The sequence below is a fragment of the Cheilinus undulatus genome, linkage group 23 (assembly GCF_018320785.1).
Source record: "Cheilinus undulatus linkage group 23, ASM1832078v1, whole genome shotgun sequence".
Classification (NCBI taxonomy): domain Eukaryota; kingdom Metazoa; phylum Chordata; class Actinopteri; order Labriformes; family Labridae; genus Cheilinus; species Cheilinus undulatus.
In genome coordinates, this window is record NC_054887.1 from 6,591,723 (window position 1) to 6,607,771 (window position 16,049).

Sequence of the window (16,049 nt, forward strand, 5' to 3'; positions counted from 1 at the left end):
GATAAACTAGGAAAAGAACATCAGCCTTTAAAACACACTTGTTTGTTCATACAGCCATCACTTACAACAGATATGGGAAATATTTGCAGATATAGGTAAGATTAGCAGCAGATGTGGGCTGATAATTACAGCACTTAAATGTCAATGTTTACAACTGATGTAGGCAGATGCTTAGAGCTGATATACGCCATATTTTATAACAGATATAGGCTAATATTACACTAGATAAAGGCTGATATTAACAGCTAATCTAGGCTGATATTTACAGCAGATAAAAGAACATCTTAAGATTTTGGCCAGCATTTACGGCCAATATTGGCTGATATTTACAGAATATATGTGCAGATGTTTATGGCTAACTTTAGCCACATTTTACAGCAGATATGGTCTGGTGTTTAAAGCAGATGTGCTGCTGTTTACAGCAGATATTAGCATATGTTTACTGCTAATTTTAGCCACATTTTATGGCAGATATGGGCTGCTATTTACTGCAGATATAGGCAGATGGTTACACCTGACAAAAGCCATATTTAATGACAGATATCACCTGATATTACACCAGAGAAAGACTGATATACAATACACCGAAATTTACTGCAGATATAGGCATATGGATACAGCTCATTTTACAGCAGATATGGGCCAATATTTGTAGCCAATATTTGCAGATGTTTAAAGCAGACATAAGCTGATATTTACCATCAATATAGGCTATTATTTGCAGCAAATACAATCTGATATTTAGCCTGCAGCTGATATAGGCCCCTCTTTACAAGATAAAGGCTATTATTGACATCCAACATCCATAAATATTAACAGCAGATACAGTAACATCTTTACACGGTATAGGCCAATGTTTACAGCCAATATTGGCTGATATTTACAGAAGATATTGGCAGAAGTTTATGGCTAATTTTTGCCACATTTGAAAGCAGATATGCTGCTATTTACAACAGATACAGGCTGATGTGTACAACTGATTTTACAGCAGACTTAAGCTGCTATTAACCATCAATTTAGGCTGTTATATGCAAAAGATAAAGGCCAATATTGACAGCCAATATAGGCCAATATTTACAGCAGAAAAAAGGCTGATATTTACAGCCTATACTGGCCAATATTTACAGGCTCATATACACAGTTGATACAGCTAAATATTTACAGCCAATGTATATATGTAGTTGATATAGGCCAATATTTGTGGCAGAGTTAGGCTGATGTTTGCAGCAGATATAGATCCATATCAACAGTCAGTATATCAGCTGATATTTACAACAGATTTAGGCTGACATTCACAGCCAGTATATGTCAGTTGTAAACCCTGGCAGAAATGTTTATGTCTGCTGCTACCATTATTCACTTTATCACATGATAATATTTTGCCAGTTATATCAGGCATTTCTTATTCTTGGTCATTTTAATGGTACTGTATCCAAAAGTAATATCATGTGTTCCTTAACAAAGCAAACTGATAGGGCTTTTAAAACTGCAGATTATCAGTGATATTTTCATCTATTTGTTTCTATTTGTGCAATCAAGATGCCATGAAGTAGTTTGCATCTCAGTTTTAGCACCTAGTTTGCTGATTTCTACTTGAATCCTGTTGAAAGTTTCAAGACAATCCTTCCTGTTATTTTTCCTAAATCCAGTCATGTTTTTACACTGTTTATTTTATGTGAAATGCTCTTGTTTGTGCCAACATTTTATTTACTTCTGCACAAAAATGCAGCGTACTAAAACTGTTATCGAGGTCGACATGTTGGTAAACTGTTTTTCACCGTTTTCCCGAGGCACATGATGCAGCAAAATGCAAACCATCCGCTCCCATTTAAATGACTGCAGCGTTTTGACATAAATTACCGTGAGTGCGCCGAGGTGCCATCTTACTCCCAGGCTAACCCTGTCGCTACACGGGAGTTAGGCAGTGGTCCAACTTGAGAGTGACAGCAATTAACCTGCCTTCCTCGCTGTTTAGCTTCAGGAAAGAGAAGGGATGAGAAATCTGACAGCTCGTGATGAGTAATATTTAGGGTTTAGGGGCAAATGAAATTCTCCCCCAAAAATGAAAGTCATTAGGGAGAAAGTTACCCCACAGACAAAGGACAAAAACGACTGTGTGTGTGCTCTTTTGACAGACGTGTGAGCTCACCGCCCTCTTATAACAACTCAAGTTTGTCGCAGGTAAATACTAAAAATACTGTCACAGTTTTCACCTGGCATCACCTCTCACAAACAAGCCTCAAGCATCTTCGTCTCTCTGCCCTTCACCTGCCTCTCCGTCTTTCTCTGCACACATACACACACCTAAGATGCAAATCTGGGCTTTGCCCTTGAGCATAATTTAAAGGCCTAATCACCCAGACTGTCCCTCTGGATGGAAAAGGGAAAGGAGGGGAGGGGTGGGAGGATGGTGTCTCTCATTTGCACCCTTACACAAAGAAGCTCATTAGGTTTATCTTTCAGGCCTGAGATTGCCCCACTCAACTGTGTAAATAAGACACCGGCCCCGGCCTGACGCATCAATCACCTCTCAGGACAGGAGACAGACCCCGGCTGAAATATGAACAAATTCATAAAGGAGCCTTTTGTTGGCCATCATCATCTGTGAGGAGATAAGAGCTTCCTGTAAAGGCTGGAGGAGCATTAGAGAAGCGGCGTGTACTGTATGTCTTTGTAAAATTATTCCCCCTTTCAGTGAAAAGACAGCTCCTCTCTGGCAATCCTTGTGTTGGACTTATTTACAATGAAAGCCATCCTTCTTTTTATTTCAAGCCCGCCTATTGGCAGACGGTCCCTACAGGGTAGTACATACAGGCCTGTGACATATAGGCCTGTAGTTTCCCCCTCTGCGATGACACTAAAGATATAGGGTGTGAATGACAGCACAGCTTCTGTTTGCTCAGTCTTCCCCAGACAAAACACAGTATTATTCTATTATCTCTCCAGCTCTTCCTCCCCCACCTTTATTTTTTTCTCCTCCCGTCTCATTCTTCAGCTCCTCCAAACCTGGCCTGTCCATCTATGTTTAAGACACATTACATGTGGCCTTCTGGAATTTACAGTGGCGCTCTCCCAGTAACTCCATTTCGCACAGGAGTCCCCCGGGAGCACGGCGAAATGTCAAGCTGCAAGGCTTGAAAGAGAGAAGAGGAAAAAGGGATGGAGAGAGAGGATGAGAGGGATAGACAGCAGGAAATCTTCTGGAAACAAATACTTATGGGTGTTTTTATGCTCAAGCAGTTGAAAAGAGGGTTAGCGCAGGTAGGAAAAGCACATCATACCATGTGTTAGTGCTGCTTTTGTAGATCAGATTCATGCTATAGTGGTCTGATGCCAGCCAATGGGGTTTTTGCTACTGCATTTGCATTTTCTCCTTATTGAAATAGATAATGCATCAAATCAAAGCCAGTTTACTAGCTCTTGACTTTACACTACAGCTGCCCAAATTCCTTGTTTCTGTCCTGATGCAAAGTCCAGTGTCTAGTAGGGATAAGTATTGAAATCTGCTACAAGTAAAAACAGTGCTTCATTTTGGTACCCCACTACCCCAGCACAGCCTCTACACACCCTTTGCTTGAGCCTCTTACATAAAGAGGCTACACTCATTTTAACGATATTTCTTAGAACCATTTTTTAACGCTCGTTTTTTATCTTTAAAAAATTCTGGCACAGTTTAGGCACCGGCACCATTTAAAAAGTAACAATTTAGCACCAGTATCTGAAAAATCCCAAACAATCCAAACCCAACCCAGCTGACTAATGCAACAAAAATATTAGGGGTTGACTGCTACAGTTTAATTTGCTACAGACTAATGATACACTCCATTAGCATAACACAGTTGATTTTTGTTCATTTTTATGGGCTTTAATTTGTGCATTGACTGGTTATTATGTCATTACCTGATGAGCATTTTGTGTTGTATTGGTGGCCATACTGATGCACGTCCCATAATCAAGAAGTATAATATCACTGCCAGTAATATATAGGCCAATATCAGCAGTGACTCCTGCACTGTGTCAGCCCATATCAGTGTCCATGCTTGTATCCTATTGGACAATATCAGGATGAATGTCAGTATTGTGTTGGTCAATATCTGTATCAATGTTGTATAGTAGATAATATTCATATCAATCAATACCATTATTGTATGGGCAGTAGGGCTGCCATATGTTTAGATATTTCAGTCACGATTAATCTCAGAATTTCTGTAGTTTATTATGATTAATTTCCTCGTTTTTGGGTTGCACTCTGAAACTCCTCTACTTTACTTTAAAGCCTATTTTGTTCCATTTTTGTATTTTGTTCTATCTTTATCAAGTGTAACTGGCTTCCTGTTTGGATACAGATGAGTGCTGTGTGATTTGGTGATAATATTCAACTGTGATTATACTGGATCTGCATTTGTGATTCTGACATAATTTATAAATAGTACCACATGTCTAGTTGCTTGGTTATAAAGGAAAATGCAGGGAATAATAATAGTTTTGCAGAGTATTTCTCAACTGAAAAATAACAATTAGCATTAAAAGTTTTTGCAGTTCTGCTTTCAAAATAACTTAATATTTTGCAAAGAATACAAGTTTTTCCGTCATTACAAATAAAGGCACTCCTACAAAGTGCAATAGTGGCACTATTGCAAACTTAAAAGCCTTGTTGTAGGAATTTTTAAACCTTTTAAGCACTATTTAATACAATAATAATAGCAGCATTTTATTCATTTATGTAATTGCACAACCTGACATTGCAGTTGCAACTGTACTTAGATTAATTGTGATCTGCCTTAGGTAGCTTAGAGGTAGCTCACGGATTATAACATCAACTTAACCATGGAAACAGGAAGTTGATATGGATTGTAAAGGAAATAAGGGAACTGTGAGGAAGGGAAAGGTTCAGAAGACTTTGACTTGTCCACTGAGCTGTCTTTGAAGTTTTTAAAGTGAAATGAGAGGAGCAGTGGTGGACTTTTACATCACTGTGGCTGCAGAGACGCTTTACCAACGTGTGCTGAAAGGGCCAAAAAGCATTACAATTAATGCAATGTAAAAAAAAAAAAAAGACTGCACATATCTAAACAACTGAACAAGTTGTATGCATTATTGCCAATAATTGGACGAATAATGCTGCATTGGCCAGTGTTGCTTGTATTGTACCGGTCTATATCAGTGTTGAAGCCTGTATTGCATCAGCTGTCGTCTGTGTCTAAGCTAGCATTGTCCTGGCCAGTATTACTGTTAGTGTCAGTATTTTATTGTACCCTCTAGATGGCACATTTTTCTCTTTCCCCCTCTTTTTTCCTGTGTAGTGCATTAGCCCAATGATAAATGAACTGGGCAGGGGTTAACCACCTCAGTGTAAATAAGAAGCAGCCATCGAGCAGCACACACTGTGGCCAGTTGCCCCCCAGTCTCTAGCCAACCCAGCACAGACCGGGATCAATGGCCACTTCACAACTCATTTCCTTTTACGCCTCCTTAACTGCCCCGCTCCAGCTCTGGGAAATAAGTGGCACTGGATCTATACGTCCACTCACACGAGCACAAACACATTCACAGGCATGCATACCCACACTCATACGAGCACACGCTCGGCTCATTCTCCGAGTGAGCAGAGCAATCGCTTCAGCTCAATACCCTCCACAATAATTTATTTGCCTCTGTGGCGAATGGAGCATCATCTGTCGCGGCCTCACAATCGAAAACAAGCATTCTGTCATTGTTTGTTGCCACTCCCCTGTCGTCGGCTTAAACAGAGTACCAGTCGTTAATATTGTGAGGTGGAGTCTTACTGTCACCTGCAGCCTGGAAATACACACGTAAATAGCTCTGCTGTGCCATATTAAAAGGATTGAGAAAACACGTTTATTTGGAGGGCGCTTGCTTTGCACTGCACGCAAGGTAACAGAAATGCATCCCTCCCCCCCTTAACCGAAAAGAAATCCAAGTGGCTTACAGTCATTTGATAGGCCACGACACCGCTATCCATTTAACAGAGCTTAAAAATCCTACATATGCATATGCCGGGGTAGTCTTAAGCTGACAACCAAAAGACAGGATTTGCTAGAAGGCAGCTTTGGAGTGTTGTGAATTTAACAAGCATGTCTAGTATTACAGTTCCTCTCCGCTTTAGCCATGAATAGTAACAAATCAGACTCTGAAACGCTTGCCTGATGGTTTGTTGTGTGTACCCCCCTCCTTTCCTCTCCTTCTCTAACTAAAAAGACTTCAAATCGAGTTAAGAAGATGAGTAGCAAATCATAGCACCTCTACTGTCACCTGTGCTCTCACAGATTCCAGGTATCTCTGTCGTTCTTCCCTCCTTCTGTTGCACTTGTTAACACTCTCCGCTGCCCCCATTACCTCCATCCCTGACCCATTTTTTGAATATATAAATGGCTCTCCCTGGTTGTTTGTAGTTGTTACGCTAGCAGGCTGCAAAGGGGAGATGCTCTTCTACGCCTCCAAACACTGTATACATATGTAAGAGATTCAGCCAGGGCTCTCAGCCCTCTCCCCTTCACAGCTTTTCATACAAATGCAGTAAATAAGCTGCGGCCGGGGGGGAATTGAAGGCACCAAACAGACGAACTGACTGACATGTCACTTAGCGCCGGCTTTGGCTCTCTTCACTGCCGGCTTTAGAGCTGAAGCTGCCGGGTTTTAGAGTGCATCAGGCAAAGGCCAGGTGCTCACTTTGCTGTCAAGGTGGACTGACGTCTGTATTATTTGCAACTTTGTGATGCTATTAGCTGTATTTTTAAATTTAAGCTGACAGCAACTCACTTTTGAGTGAGAAGTTTTAGACAGAGAAATGCACTCTAGCTGGGGGTTAATAATGGCTGTTGCACTATTGCATCACAAGCCCGCTAAACCTGCAGCCTGCCATTCCTCATCAGCGCCTAACTGCTGCTTATTTACCCACAGTGGCGGGACTTGACTCACACAAATTGATCAGCGATAGCAGCGCAAAGCTGCTTGTTCCACCCCGATAAAAGCGACGAGCATATGCACGACGTGCTTTTGTGTGGGGCGGCACTTCAAGCTTGACTAGACACTAAGCTGATATTGGTTTCACGCTTGAGTCCGTGGTGCGAAAATCTCTCCAATTGAAAAGCGGGAGATTTGATTGTTTCTACATATGCATTTATCAGAAGTTTACATGATAAATATACATTAGCCTGGAGGCTTGGCCATGCGTGGTATTGTTTCAGCGATACTATTCTTCATGCAGTCCACCTGTTTGGACTTTTTCAAGCAATTCAGCGAGAACCTGATAACCATAATTTGCACAAAACTTCAAATGGATTTGTTGGAGTTGTGTGCATGGTTGGTTTTTCCCAGAATCATTGTCACAGACTGCTTAAATGTGTGCAGAGAGGATCCCACTTTCATGTCAAGCAGCCTGCGCCTGCACCGTGACATCAGACTTTAATGTTAATATGTGTAAAACAGCCTCCATCCCCCTCTTTGCCTGCCCCTGACTTAATTTTGTAATGCCTTCACACCCTTAAATGATACGTCATTTATCTTTTATGCACATTTCAGCCAGAGGTTTTATTTTTTTAATAACCACTGTAATTGTTCTGTCCTTGTATTGAGTGCTATGAAGGGAGTGATCATGCTTTTGGCACATTTATCAAAGCTACAAAAAGAAAAAAAATAGCAGAAAGGAGCCTGACTAAGTGTGCGACAGAGTGATAAATTTTCTTGTTAGGAGAAATTACATCCACTAACTTGAGCTACTTCAGCATGAAATTGAAAAAGAAGCATTTCTGGTGAATTTCCATTCTTGATTCAATGAAAGATGTAGATTAGCCCTTTGGAGAAGGATGGGGAGCAAAAATGAAACTAAAGAAGTATGACTCCGCTCATGCTTGCTTGTTCTCAGAAGCGTGATATAGGATGCTGTTGGGGGAAAAAGGCTTTGTTTATGGAGGGAAGGATCAGTCAGGCTGCTGGCAGATGAAAGAAAAAATGTTAAACTTCCCTTTCTTTCTTCCTTTGTCGTGTTTGTGTGTACCTCATGCATTTTAACATTTTTATCGCTGGGATAGGTCACAGTCTTTGCTCATGATAGCTCCATCTCTGTCTCACTTTTTGCACACAAACACACATGCCAACACTGCCTGTTGTAGTGAGCATGTTGGAGAGGTGGTGGGGGGAGCACTGATTGATAGACACCGGGTGTCAGAGTGGAAGGCAGATAACTATATCTGCTACAGGACATTTAAAGGTCAAACACTCAGCGCTGTAATAGGAATATTCACAGCGTACAATGCAGGGTGGAGGGAAGAAAACGAGGAGACGATACAGGTTACATAAGAAGAAAGATCGAGAGAAGAAGGAGAGGGAAAGTGGTCTGGTGAACTTCTGAAGGCAGCTGTCATGGCTTTTTATTGAGTCAAGTTTCGGAGGAAGGAGAGGTGCTAATTTGGATGATCAAGGGCAAATCATAAAAAATACTGATTGATTGTAAAGTGGTTTAATAATTTTAAGGTTTAACTATTTCTGTTTGTCAAAAGTCCAAAAAAGTCAAAATCCAGCCATCCATCTATCCATTTTCTTCTGCTTATCTGGGACCAGGATGTGGTGGCAGCAGGCTATGCAAGTCAAACCCAGGCCACATGAGATATATAATCGCCCCCAGCAAGTCCTGGGTTTACCCTGGGGTCTGCTCCAAGTTAGATGTGCTCGGAAGACCTCCAAAGGGAGGCGTCCAAGAGGCATCCTAATCAAACCCCCCAAACCACCTCAACTGGCTCCTTTCAATACCAAAAAAGTGACTCTACTTCAAGTTTCATCTGGAGGTTTGAGCTCCTCACCCACTCTAAGACTGAGCCCGAACACACTCCTGTGGTAACAACCGATGAGGTTCCTGTCCCATGACCACGGGTGGGATTGAGGAGTTGAGAGATTTGCCCTCTGGTTCAGCTTCCTCTTCATCAGAACAGTCTGGTACGTCTTCTCAGTAAAGTCAGTCTAATATGAGCCAAAAAAAACAGATTTGGGTCACATCTAACAGTGATGTGAACGCAGACTAAAGGCCTTTGCATACTGAGTTGTTGACACAAAACTTTTGTCTCTCATTACTTTTTATGTGGCTGCCATGTGTTAAAAAAACTTGATTTAGCAAAATATTTGCAACACATTTCTTTCTGAAAATGACACAAACAAAATCCTTTAGTTTCAGAAGCTGGAAGCAGCAAAAGTTTGATCTAACGCTTGAAAAATGAAGAGATAATTGATCAACATTCAAACAATGGCATTGGCATTTAAATTAATTAAATACTTCAGCTGGAAGTTGCAGGAAACAAAAGTTTTCATGGTTATAATCTAGTTATGATAACTGCAGACTTAAAAACATTAGCTTTAGCTAAGAACGATATAGATTTATGTATATAAATGTTTAGTAAATGCTTCAATCATAGTTGATAGGGAGCAAGGATTTGAAAGTCTTTTATTCAGTACGTTGTCTTTGTCTGAAAATATTAGTTTTTACTTTTTATTTATGATTTTTTTGTCTTTTTACTGAACCAAAACAGCACTTTTCATCCAAGCTTTCCAAAACTTTATTAAAAAATATTGAAAAATAAAAAAAAAAGCAAGACATAAATAAATGGCTGAAAACAAGATGTTACAACCCCTGACTCTAAGTCACATGTCTAAAAGTATTTTTCCTCTTAAACTAGTTTGTATAAGGACTGATTACAGATCTTTGCTCTTGTTTAGTCCTTGAAAATGAAATGAAAAAAACACGTAGCATCAATGTTGATAATTTTCCAGCTCCAGTCTATGAGAAAAGGTCAACTTCTCTACAGTATATACTCTCACTGGCCACTTTATTAGGTACACCTTGCTAGTAACAGGTTGGACCCCATTTTGCCTTCCTAACTGCTTTACTTCTTCATGGTATAGTTTCAACAAATTGTTGGAAACATTCGTCAGAGATTTTGGTCCTTACTGACATGTTATGTTGCTCACTGGATATTTTTCCTTTTTCCAACCATCCTCTGGAATCTCTAGAGATGGTTGTGAGTGAAAATCCCCATAGATCAGCAGTTTCTAAAATAGTCATACCAGCCCGTCTGTCCCCGACAACCATGCCATGTTCAAAGCCACTTGAATCCCCTTTCTTCCCCCAATCTGTTTCTCGGTTTAGACTTCAGCAAATCATTGTGACCACATCTATGTGCCTAAATGCATTGAGTTGCTACCACATGATTGGCTGATAAGCTATTTTTGTTAACGAGCAATTGAACAGGTGTACCTAATAAAGAGGTCGGCAAGTGTTAGTCCTTCCAGCGAGTCTTGGGTCTACCCTGGGGTCTCCTCCCAGTTGGATATCTCATGCACATTCAGCACCACTGACACAGTAGTTGGAGTTAAGTGTCTTGCCTGGGTGGGTGGGGATCAAACATCTGACCTTCTGATTGAGACTCCATCTGGCTTGGTCATCTGATCCAAATGATTCTTCTCTTATATATTTTTAAAACCCTTTTGTGTCTGTCTATGACGACTATCAGCCCAATCGTACTCTAAAACCCTGTGAAATTATCGCCTGCCTCTGAGCTCTTCTAAATCTGTTCTTACATGTATGTAGCTGACGGCCAAACTCAAGGTTTGCCAGGCAACAGCTGAGATGATGTCATTCACAGCTAAGGTCACGGCGCTCTCTCATCGACCCCAGAACAGGAGAACACTTAGACTCAGCACTTAACCTGAGCTCTGCAGAACCAGACAGACAGACACTCATACTATTGACCTGCAACAGCACAGCCCCCTTCTTAAGACCGGCTCTGATGTGCACACATGCACTGAGACACAGACATGGTGTTTGCTGCTGTCACTGCACATCACACATAAACAGTAAAGATGGATGATCGTGACACTCAGCAGCTTTTCCTGTTTTTCCTCATCATTGTTTTGTGCTCCGGTGTTGGATTTGCTGCATGCATGTTGTGTGCATCTTTAATGGAGTATAAACAAAGTCGTATGTAGTTTACTTTCCCAGGATGCAGCGGCTTTTTATTTACCATTTTTGCATACTTTTTGTTTGTGCACATGTCTCCTAGAGCACACATGTGTCAGCACATCCCTTCCTCCTAACAGCATCTATTGGTATTGGCACTCTGCACAGAAAGCAGCTTTCTGCAACAACTGCTGCTCTCCGGTGCCGGTCAGATTGCCAGTCGCCTCTGGCCATGTTTTCTGGAGTGGAAGCCTCTTAATAAGGCCTTGTCAACAAAGCCAGACACAAGCGCTTCAGAAAACAACTTTATTCTGGGTCTGATCCTCTGAAATAATCATGAAAGAAGGGCTGAAATACAGCCGTTAATGCACTAAGAGTTTAGCTTTAAATTAGAGCCTTAATGTCATAAAATCAATGCCTCATAAGTTGTTTCCCCACTCAAATTCTAGTTTTTCCACTGGGCTCAGCATTAACTATGCCTGAATGCAACATTTCAGATCAGGTATTCACCCAGCCGTGTAACCTTCACTCGTCTGGAACTGCGAAAAGGAGAGGGATCATAATCACCTGAGGAAGAAATCAAGCATCTCAGCAGCGAGGAAGTGTGTATGTCCAGCAGAGAATTGTACCTATTTGTGTTATTCTTTCATTGTGGCTGCTTCATACCAGCTTTACTCGCACAAAGGGAATACTTAACCTCAAAAACACGCACACACATTTTGCTCTCTTCCCATCTTTCAGCTACACAAATACCTTCCCCCGGTCTCTTCCTCTCCATCGGTCTCTTTGTGATAGTATATTGTGGTAGCTCTCACTTGTCTGCCTCTAAAGGACTTCCCTAAGAGCAGCAGTAGATAAAGAGCGCTGCTGAATGGGCCTGCTGTCACCTTATCTAAACGTAGCGCTGTGGCACAGGTCAAAGTGAAGGCTTGCTAAAGCCACCAGCAGAGAGAAGAAGGGAGGGATAAAAAGAGGGCTTTGTGAGGTTATAAGTGATAAAGCACGGAGGGAAAACACTATGATAGTGGAAAATTGAGAAAACTAAAGGCAGTTATGACATTTTTTTTATGACATAGAGCAATTTAGCATTCATGCTTGGGCTTCAACCCTGCTTAAATAATACTTAAAATGCATTTTTTTCAATTAAGTCTGTAGATTCTGTGTTAAACTTTATTTAAAGGATGGCTGATAAACAATTATCATCCCTTTGTCTTTGCATTTCTCACTTTATTTCTGCAGAGCACCCATACTGATATCAGGAGAAGGCGTAATGTTGGCAAACATTAGCAGTTTAAGCCAAGTCTGCAAGCTAGCATTTGTTGTGCAACCTCAAACTTGCTTAAAATACATGAAACACCTTCATATGGAAGTTTTTGACTGCATGAGGTATACTGCATAGTGGCAGTGAACAACAGCAGGCTTTGATTAATTTTAGACTTCATATTTGCTAAAAACACACAGAAATATATGGTGGTTTTTAAAAATTCTGAAAGATTTGCTTCAAAGCTGACGCTGCATAGCAGAAGAACTGGCCATATTCCACGTCTGCCGTCATCTATTGGCGGAGTTTAGTTGTACTGGAAGCAGAAAATAATGACTGCTGCCAGATGTAGCTATAGTATAACTGCAGATCTGGACCTTATTTATAAAACAAGAGCAAAAAACCACACTGAAAGCTTTTCCTGGTGGAGGAGATGTTTTTGTAGTTGTCCTGACTGGCCTCAGCATGAGTTTAATCCACCAACAGGCTCCAGCTTTCTAAATTACTGTTGAGCTCAGGTTACTAGAGCTGAACTTACCTTCTACTGCATTTCATCTTGGCGCCCTGATTGGCCTGCAATGAATGAGACAGGCGGGCAGTTTCCTGGTAAACCTTGGTCCTGCTGTGGCCTCCTGATGGCCTCCTGCTCCAGACCCATGCCCCGTCTCTCCAGGTGTCCTCCCAGCAGCGGATTACATCATTGAAACTGTACTGTAACTGAGGGATGTTTGCAAATGTTTGCAAAACAGTCTTCAGACATGCTCAAAGATACACATTATGCAGTTTTTTTCATTACATTTTTACACAGTTCAGCTGAAAGTGGGTTAAAAACAATTCATTTTCCGTGCTAGAACACACACTGTTGTGCAGAAGTTTTAGGCATGTAGAGAGCTAAGGATTCATCACAAGGCCTCATGTGCTACAACCCAGAGCTGCAGAGTGACATGTCAACACACATGGCATTTGGCAGCCAACATCGATGATGACCAGGGGCTCATGGTAACCCTACTACCCTTCTGGACAGTACCCTAGGCTAGACTTACTTGCCACATCCACCCCTGACTGCCCTAATGGTGTGGACTTTTAGTTTTCAGCTGATTTTTTTTTTTCCCATGCCCTTCAAAATATGCAAGGACATCCAGAGCATGACTGGGATTGTATCAATCCACCTTTACTTGCCATGTTAGCCTCAATTTTTGGCACAAACATGCATGAAACTTATGCACAGTACTGTATGTTATTGCATTGTGCAGAATACCCATGTTAACAGCAAGAAGTGGGATGTAAGCAAACGTAAGCAGTTGCAGTTGCATTATCATGCTTTCATGTAAATGTCAGGGTTTTTTCATCAGATTTTGGGATTTTTTACGATTAGTTAAAAATCAGGTAGAAAGGCCATGTCAGTAAATATTGGCAATTGCAGTTCAAGAGCAGGCTAGCTTTTAAGGTTGGGCTTCAAACCTACTAAACACACACATAAGTCATAAGTTTTTTTCATCCCATATTTGTATTCTGTAATGAAGTTCAGCTGAAAGTTAGCTGAAAACAATTATTCCTCCTTGCTAGAACACATACATCATTGTATTTGCACAGAACATCCATGGTTATAACAGCAGGAGGTGGGATGTTAGCAAATGTAAGCGGTTGCAGTGAACGACAGCAGGCCGTGCTCTTTGTTTTTGCTGGCTGACCTCCCAATGGCAGAGCAGAAGCAGACGCTTTCATATCGCTACAAATGCACTCTTTAACTCCCTCTCACAGACACAAACAGGCACACTTCATATATCTGATGGGAAAAACAGACCTATGTTTTGTCTTCGTTAGTGGAAAAATAAGAGTAAGGTTACACAATGGGGCGAGACACCCCCCCTCTACGCCCCTCCTACCTCCAACGCTCCCCCCCCCCCCGTCATACAGGCGTTCTTCCTGGGGTAGGAGCGAGCAAATTCATCTCGTCAATCCTCCCGGGAGGGTGTAGCTATGCAGCTCTGTTTACTGTGGCAGAAAGTTAATATAAATTTTCATCAGTGGGGGAAGTTTACACATATGATTCTATTTGTCCTTCATTATTAGCACCTGAGTCTGGGGCTGGGGAGGCATAATTGTCTACAGACACAGGCCAAATAGATGCAAGGGAAAGGCAAATAAGCACAGCCCAAAATAATTTGATGCTTGTGTGTTACAATCCTCCACCCAAGGAATTCTTAATCTAGAGAATCAATAAACAAGGAGGCAGAGACGTGGGAGAGAGAAGAAATGAATAACGGGATATGAGCGAACACTTTCAAACAGTTGAGCAATTTTTACACTTTAAATGTTAAGAAACAGGGAACAGAAGTAGCTGGAAACAGTGAGATAGAGATAGCAGAGGGGGACACAGAAGCCCATTGTTCTGCTGGATAGTTTTACCTCCATCCTGAGGCCAGACTAGATTCTCCATGGACCTCTCCCCTCCCTCCCTTGTTCACTGCAGACTGTTGATTTATTGAGTCATACATTCAAATGCTCATTACTCCTACATACTTTCCAAATTTTCTTTTCCTCCTTTATTTCTCCCCCTGTAGTTTCTCATGAAAGCCCCATTTGAGAATCACCTTTTTTTTGTCTGCGATTCGGTGGCACCGATGAAGACACCATTGGTGGATTCTGAGGCGCAACCATGGCTGATGTGTCTTGTTTATCCACTCATTAGGCGAGCAAATATGCCCCGCTATGCACACGTTTTTAAGTCTAAAAATATTTTCTTAGTGCACCTCGAGGCGCTTTCTCATTAGCTTCAACTTTGACATGAACAGAGCCAATCTTGTCTTGTCGTTACAACTGTATTTATTTGCATTCCTGCAATCATACCGCTGATTTTTACATCCTTTCCCATGCAGATGTGACTGAATCCAGGTGTTTTGAGCTCTTTTGTGGAGGCGATAAGGAAACTGAATCTGCAGCCATTGTTGAGGCAGTGCGTCATCATCTGTTCTGACCTTTCCGAAGTCTTCAGACCGAGTTACTTGAGGTGAATGGGATCAATAGCAGCCACAGTGAAAGCTTTACCGTTCTCAGATTGTTGCATGAAGACTGTTTGGGCCCCTGCTTAAGAAGCAGTGCTCCCTGGTCACACTTTGCTTGTTTTCACAAACTCAGGCCCCACATTTGCATTCAGTTGTTGCTCAGGGCATCTCATCCGCTTCCCTTTTTCCTCCTCATTTGTCTATTCTCTCCAGCCAGCCCCTCTAAATCCATATCCATCCATCTATCTGCCCTGAATCCACTTATATAAGAAGACAGGGTGTAAATATTTTGGTGTGGAGTGTCAGCGCGTATCTCCTCTGCCAGCGGGGGCCACAGCCTCGGTCCAATCAGCCATGTTTGTTTGTTCAGCTTAAACTGTTTGTGCCTTGTTTTCCGTGGCCCGCGAGTCTCAGTGCAGCTTGATAAAGTGTCACACTTTTTTCTTCTTTTTTTTCCACCTCTCCTTCTGTGTCTGTGTTTCCTGGAAGCAGAGATAGATAAGCCTGGCGGTGTGGTGTGGCAGTGTTGTGTTATGCGGGTCGGTGTGTGCGTTCCTAAAGTGTCTGTGTGTGTGGGAGTTGTCAAAGCTGTCAGCATGACTGGAGCTGTTCTGGCCGACAGCCTAGTGTTGAACAGCAGCCCTCCGCTCCCCACAACAAACACATACACACAAAACATCTGTTCTGCACACCACAGAGAGGCTGTTTTCATGAGGCAACACATTTCGTATTGATCAGCAACTGATACACAACATGTTTACTTGGCTTGAGCTAGTGGAAATAATGCAAACCATAATGCTATTCATATCACGATACA

At 41.7% G+C, this 16,049-nt stretch overlaps 1 protein-coding gene across 5 annotated transcripts in view; it reads left to right on the forward strand.

The window, feature by feature from the left end:
• foxp2 (forkhead box P2) overlaps window positions 1-16,049 on the forward strand; it is a 160,275-nt gene that overhangs the window by 67,724 nt on the left and 76,502 nt on the right. Inside the window, exon 1 of one of the 5 annotated variants that reach the window (XM_041780766.1) lies at window positions 15,106-15,237. The exons of the other annotated variants lie outside the window; for them this stretch is intronic. The gene's annotated coding sequence lies outside the window, so the exon portion shown is untranslated. Of the gene's footprint in view, window positions 1-15,105; window positions 15,238-16,049 lie in introns of those variants that run through there. 5 annotated transcript variants of the gene reach the window in all.